General features: G+C 40.2%; 1 protein-coding gene across 4 annotated transcripts in view; it reads right to left on the bottom strand.

Moving 5' to 3' along the window:
* Positions 1 to 5,295: 5,295 nt before the first annotated feature.
* The window catches only part of MAP4K4 (mitogen-activated protein kinase kinase kinase kinase 4), a 511,519-nt gene continuing 510,145 nt past the window's right edge, over positions 5,296 to 6,669 (bottom strand). For all 4 annotated transcript variants that reach the window (XM_053707651.1, XM_053707653.1, XM_053707649.1 and 1 more), the window contains one exon: positions 5,296 to 6,669. This exon is cut by the window's right edge and continues 1,672 nt beyond it. The gene's annotated coding sequence lies outside the window, so the exon portion shown is untranslated.

Genomic DNA, 6,669 nt, shown 5'->3' with positions numbered 1-6,669 from the left:
CTTGGCGGGCTTCTTACTCTGTCCGGTTTTGTTCCAAGAGTTAGCTGGCTTCCAAGATCCCTTGGACTGCTCTGTGTTCGCGGCAGGCTGCTGGCGATGAGACTTGTCCGGACGAAAAGTAGACCCCTTAGGCTTATTCTCCTTATCCTGCGGCAGGAAAGCACCCTTGCCACCCGTGACCGTGGATATGACAGAGTCCAGGCCTGGACCAAAAATAACCTTCCCTTTAAATGGGAGGGAAAGTAATCTAGACTTGGAAGTCATGTCAGCAGACCATGACTTTAACCACAGAGCCCTATGGGCTAAAACAGAAAAACCTGATGTATTGGCATTCAGGCGAATAATCTGCATATTTGCATCACAGATGAATGAGCTACCCTTAAGGCCTTAATTCATTCCTGAATCTCCTCAAGGGGAGTCTCCACCTCAACCACAGTGGATAGAGCGTCACAACAATAGGTAGCTGCACTAGCCACAGCAGCGACCGCCGCTGCCGTTTGAAGAATGAACCCTGTGAGTTAGAACATCTTTCTCAACATGGATTCCATTTTTTTATCCATGGGAGCCTTGAACGAAGAGCCATCTTCGAGAGGGATAGTCGTTCAGCGAGCGTGAAGATAGCACCATCCACTTTAGGAATCGCCCCCCACAGCTCAAGCTGCGAGTCCGGAACGGGGAACAGCTTCTTAAAAGAAGTAGAAGGGGAAAACCCTATCTAGCTTAGGGATCGAAAGTTTCTCCAGCATTTTCGGTTCAGGAACCTCCAGCGTAGCAAGCACCTCTTTCAGCAGAAAGTGCAAATGCTCCATCTTAAATTTAAAATCTGGCTTCTCCGCAGACAGGCCTAGAAGTCGTGATTCCAACCCAAAAAGAATGTCCTCCGAAGAGTCAGTGTCATCCTCATTCGCTGATAATCTGTCAGAGACATCAAGCGGATTGGATGACCCCTGGGATAGATAGCTATGATTCACCTTTCGCGCTTAGCAGGCCGTGGTAAGGCATTAAAGGCCAAGAAACTGCCGTTTGTAACTGGCAACCAAAGGGCCCCTCGTGCGGGAGGATTAGTAATGCCCTGGGGAGCTGCATGTGCAATATAAGACGAGTGTAGGGAACGCGCCTAGCGGGACGGAGAACCCTCAGAGGTGAACGGCTCAGTTGTACTAAATATCTTATTCTTTTTAGATATTGCAATTTTATCAAAGCATGTGAAACAGAGTTGAGCAGGCGGAAAAACCGGAATCTCCTCTCAATGGACACAGTGATAAGGTCTAATTAAAGAGGGAGTAACCTCTAACATATCAGAGTCCTCCATAGCTTGTGCATTTATTGCGGACTAGATAGAAATTAAATGGCACCTTTATGTCCCAGTGGCCGGGGCACTTACCACCTCCTATGACACGGACCACAGAGAAACAGCTTCGTCTCCTATAACCGCCGGTCAAGAAAGAGGAAGTTAAAAAGGCCACACCCGGTCACATTGAGTGCCATGCAGGACCGCCCCTGCACTAGAGAGAAAAATTTGTCAAAAAGGACCTGCGTCGATCTCTCACTAAGAAACTGACTGTTCACACACTGACAGAGCCTCATCTCACACATGACCCAGCGTTAAAACCCAATAAATAATATTATGCACAGATCCCCCCCTCTGTTCAATAACCCCCTTTCCGAGGGTATTACCCTTGGTTCTATACAGATAAAAGGAGACACACTGTGACCCTGTCTTCTTAAGTTATCACGTGTATAAATGAAACGATCTTACCAGAATCTATGCCGTGGAACAGAAACACAGCCTTTCAAGTGGGACAGGGTAGTAACATCGCTCCTGATATGGACTTGAGAGTAGAAAAGCAGGCAGCGAAACTTGTCAACGCTGATTGCTTATGGAGCGGTTAATCTGAGTCGGGATGGTTTCACAGAAAGACTCTCCCTGCATCTCCGGACTCTAACATTCATCCATGCTCTCACTGAGAGGCCAACAGGACTACTTTAAAATATAATTTTTATTAAGGAGGGTAAAACACACATATACAACAATATTAGGAAGTACATACCATATGAATTAGCCATCATCACATCAGTTGATTCAATACATAAAGAAAGAAAAAAAATAAAACAGTTTCCCTCTGATCAATCTTAGACTAGGCTTCTTTTGTGTCATTCACGTACTTGAGTATGTAATAAGGAGCTGTTTCTATGAGTGCATTCCCCTCCAAAACATTTTCTTAACCACTTTTCATAAATTATATATATTCTAATAACTCTAACTCATTAAATATAATTATAACTTTAACTATAACCTTTCTTAGTCAAGACCAATGAAAGATCTTACATGAAGCTGTATCATTAATGGTCGTGGGGCCCGGCAGAGGGGGGGGGGGGGGTAAAGGGAAAGAAGAAGGGGGGAGGAGGTGGAATGTGGCCAAGGGGAAAGAGAGGAGTGAATCATCTGGCGGTCTAGGGGTGGTTATGAAACATGATGCTAATTATCTATTGTCTCCTCTGTGAAACAAGTGTTCCCAATCACCCCTTAGGGAGTCTTCCATGAAAATCACAGAGTCCCTAAATGGCATTAAAATTAACCTCTGTATCTCCAGTTCAAAGGTTAGGATAAGTCTACGCCATTTGCGCAGGAATATACCTAGTCTGTTCTATACATCTAGTCTAACATCCATTTGTTCTATGAATATTTGGGTTTGTAAAAAGTTTTTAAAACCTTTAAAGGAGGGACCCGCAGTCGCTATCCAGTGTTTTAGTATACGTTTTCTAGCCACCAAAATAATTAAACTCAGCATTGAGTCAAATTGTTTATATCTATCGTCCCATTTCAGGAATATGACAGTTTCAGGTTGTAGGTTAAGCTGTATCTGTAGTTTTTGTTTTATCCAGAATTGTATTTTACCCCAATACTGCCTGACTGGTGGGCACCCCCATATGTAATGTAAAAGGTTTGGGCTGGTCAGTACACATTTGGCACAGCTATTCGAGCAGTTAGGTACCCATTTTGCCATTACACTCGGCGTGAGATATGCCTTATGTAGGAAGCTTATCTGGGATTCCCTGTATAGTGCTGATAGTGTCGCTCTCTTTGTTTTTTCCAGGCTGTTCCTTATTTCCACCCAAGTGATCTCCCCCAGTCCTTCCCTGACCCAACCCGTCAGTGTAGACGTTTGCAGGCTAGTGAGGCGATGTTAGCCCTCCCAGAAATCAATGTTATCTCTAACAAGCGCTCCTACATAATGGCACGCCTGGAGAAAGGCGTAGAAGTGGGTTCTGGGCAGATTATATTCCCTCTGTAAGGCTCCAAATGTTTTGACCGCCTAAGTAAGAGGGTCCAGCAGGTGTTTCAGTGACATTAGCCCCTTTTTCTCCCAGATTTTAAAAGGCAAGTTCTCAGATCCCGCCAGGAAGTCTGGATTATTTCTGATAGGTAGGAAATATGAGGCATGGCAAGCTTTACCTAAGTATTTATGTGCCAGCTGCCAGGCTTTCAATGGGTCCGTGAACAATACGCTGAGGCCCAAGGCCTTCAAGGACTTTGCGTCTGTGACATGTGGAAGATAAGCCAGAGACACATCCCCTAGTACTGCCTGTTCTAAATTCGGCCGACAGAAATTATGTGTGCCAACCTGCCAGTCCACAACCAAGCGGATTAGTGTGGCCCAATTATAAAGTCTAAAGTCAGGGAGAACTAAGTCTCCATTGAGGAAAATCATGCTCAGCTTATCTCTTGAAATTCACGTTTTTTTCCCCTGCCATACAAAACCCTTTGCTGCAGTGTTTAGGAGTTTAATGTCTGTCTTGCTCAAAAGTAAAGGAAGCATAAGTAGCGCGTACAGTAGTCGCGGAAGGACCGCCATTTTAAGTAGGCTAATCCTCCCCGATAAGAAAAGTGGCAAAGCCTTCCAACCATTCATTTGAGCTTGTAATTTAGCGCAGATTGGGGTTAAATTATTAGCAAATAATCTATTGGGGTTAGCCGAGATTTTGATGCCTAGGTACGTAATATCATGTTTGGCTACCGTGAAGGGGTATTTTTCATCAGGCAACAGGACTACTTTAAACTCCAGTCCCATTTTGTGGCCAGGTTCTTAATTCCCCTAAGTAATGAATGAAGCAGTGGACTCTCCTCCCATTAAGATGGAAAGTATCCATTTAAAGGATTCAATATCTTCAGACACCATCTTCGCACATCCTCCCTTGACAGAGGCAAAGAGAATGACTGGGGGTATGGGTAAGGGAAGTGATACTTAGCTCTGCTGGGGTGCTCTTTGCCTCGTCCTGCTGGCCAGGAGTGAATATCCCGCTAGTAACTGAAATGATTTGTGGACTCTCCATGCCATAGGCAAGAAAGTATATTAATATAATAGTGTTGGTTATGCAAAACTGGGGAATGAGTAATAAAGGGATTATCTATCTTTTTAAAAAATACAAATTCTGGAGTAGTCTGTCCCTTAACTAAACATACTTTGCATATCAAAAAAGGTGAACATTTGAGAGACATTACACATTTTGACAGATTCTCCTGTTTTCATTCCTCTCTATTCTCATTGATAGAGCAACAGTGCCATCTAGTGGGGGAAATATGAATACAATTGAGAATATCAGTTATTTTATTGATTAGGCTTCTCAAGGTCCATGATAGCTGCAATATGTTTGTTAGGTATGTATTTTGTTTTATTTGATTATTTATATAGGTTTTTATAATTCCCCTAAGAGCAATTTTACATTTATAAAAAATGTTAACTTTTTGATTTAGTGAATGGGATAAAATGTTTTCACGTATATGAACTGCTTCATATAATTATTTTTTGTAGTGCACTTTACTCCAGCCTGTTTTTAACACAGTGAGTTAACATATGTTTTTTAGTGCTGTAAAATGATTGGTAGTTTGTGGCTTAAAAGAAAGTTGTGCACTATGATGAAGAGCTCTTAGGGGCACGAAACAAATAAGATTTTCTGGATTAACCCTCCAGTAATGCTTTGATTTAAGAAGATGAATTAAAAGTAATTGTTTAAGATTTTTGGTGAGCGCCATTCCATTTGCTTTGAATATTTCCGTGGCGTGGTAAAGCCATGTTTGCCGGTACCTACGCAGCAGCGTCTGAGGTCAACCGCAATCCACTCTTTGATCTGAAGCAGCAGACTTTGTATAACATTTTATGTAAACCATCAGTAGACGTGGTCAACACCTCTGTACTCTGCTTACTTGATTGCTCTGCTGTAAAACTTCCCTTGAAATATTTCTGGTAACTAGGTTTGCATAGAATAGCAATAAAATTAATGCAATGTACATACTGTAGGTGTAATTTTTTACTTTATTTAAGGAAAAAGGGAAGGGGGGAAAGAACATGAATTTCCATGATACACAGTAGACATAAGTTAGATAGCACTGCAAAATATCTGAAAATATGTTTACTTGACACAAGTCTGCTTTGCAGTTCAACAATTAGTAATTTTATGCAGTTTGTCAACTGTATTATCTTTGCGCATTATTATTAACCAGAAAACTTTTGGGTTATATGTCACAAAATGTGTACTACTAAAAAAAAAAAAAAAAAAAATTAAGAAAAAATAAAACACAAAAAAAAAAAAATCACTTTCAAATAAAACATAAATATGTGATGCACATTAGTTTAACAAAAAAATATGTAAACATTTTCTCCAAAATAATATGTGCATACGATAAAAAAGCAACACTGCAGTCATACAGTTACGGTTACTCAAACATACAGAAAGTTATTATTTATTAAGCATAACTAAAGCTAGGAGCATTTCTTTTTTTTCAGTTTAGTGACATAAGGTTTGTACAGATATTCTCCATATTTAACATGTAGTGGTTTTTAGTTAATACTGGTAAATAACAATTGGTTTAGGGGACTGTTTGGTTTTCACTGGAATCAGTCTTCCTTTTAACTGTGTAACTGTCGAATCGCATTTCATGGTGGACAGACTGCATTACATGTGGACTTGTAGTAATCATAACTGGACAGTTAATCTTTTTGACCTTTAGAACTCCATTCTTTTCTATGAACCCTTCTCATGCATGTAAACCAATGTTTATTCAATAAAAAAAAAAGCTGTAAAATGCCATATAACCTTAGTTACAAATAAATGAAATATTAGTCTTTAGGAAGCAAAGGTTCAAAGGAGGAGTGAGAGGCAGAATTTGACCTCGCTGGGTTTAGGTCACTTAAGAGCTAGCTACCAAGTATTTGATTGCTTTTGTTACCATTTGGAACATATACAGAACAAACTGTAGTATTAAATACTACACAGTAGAAATAAAAAAAGTTACAAATTATTTTTTCTGCTATTACTAATAAGGCTTCCACACTCCTTTAATGCTGTAAAGTTAATATATCACAATCCCATTGTCATAACTGATACAAACCAAGGGACTGCTTCACAGTTCATATGCAATCAACTTGCTTTTATGGTTTATTCTTTAAAAAAATGATATAAATCAGTGTGATGATGATCCAGTTAACTGTGTATTACAAAATAAAAACTGGAATCTCCTGGCAGAAAATAAGGAAGAGTAGTCTATTTCTATATTAAAGAGAACATCTGTCCACAAAATGAACAGTTTAAGGCAGCTATCAACCATTACCCCACACCAGAAACAAAGAAAATCCTCCAACATGATCAGAATGACAATGTGCATTGCTA

This window comes from Bombina bombina, chromosome 3 (genome assembly GCF_027579735.1).
Source record: "Bombina bombina isolate aBomBom1 chromosome 3, aBomBom1.pri, whole genome shotgun sequence".
Classification (NCBI taxonomy): Eukaryota; Metazoa; Chordata; class Amphibia; order Anura; family Bombinatoridae; genus Bombina; species Bombina bombina.
The sequence above is the reverse complement of the archived record's forward strand: the minus strand, read 5'-3'. Positions and strand labels throughout refer to the sequence as shown.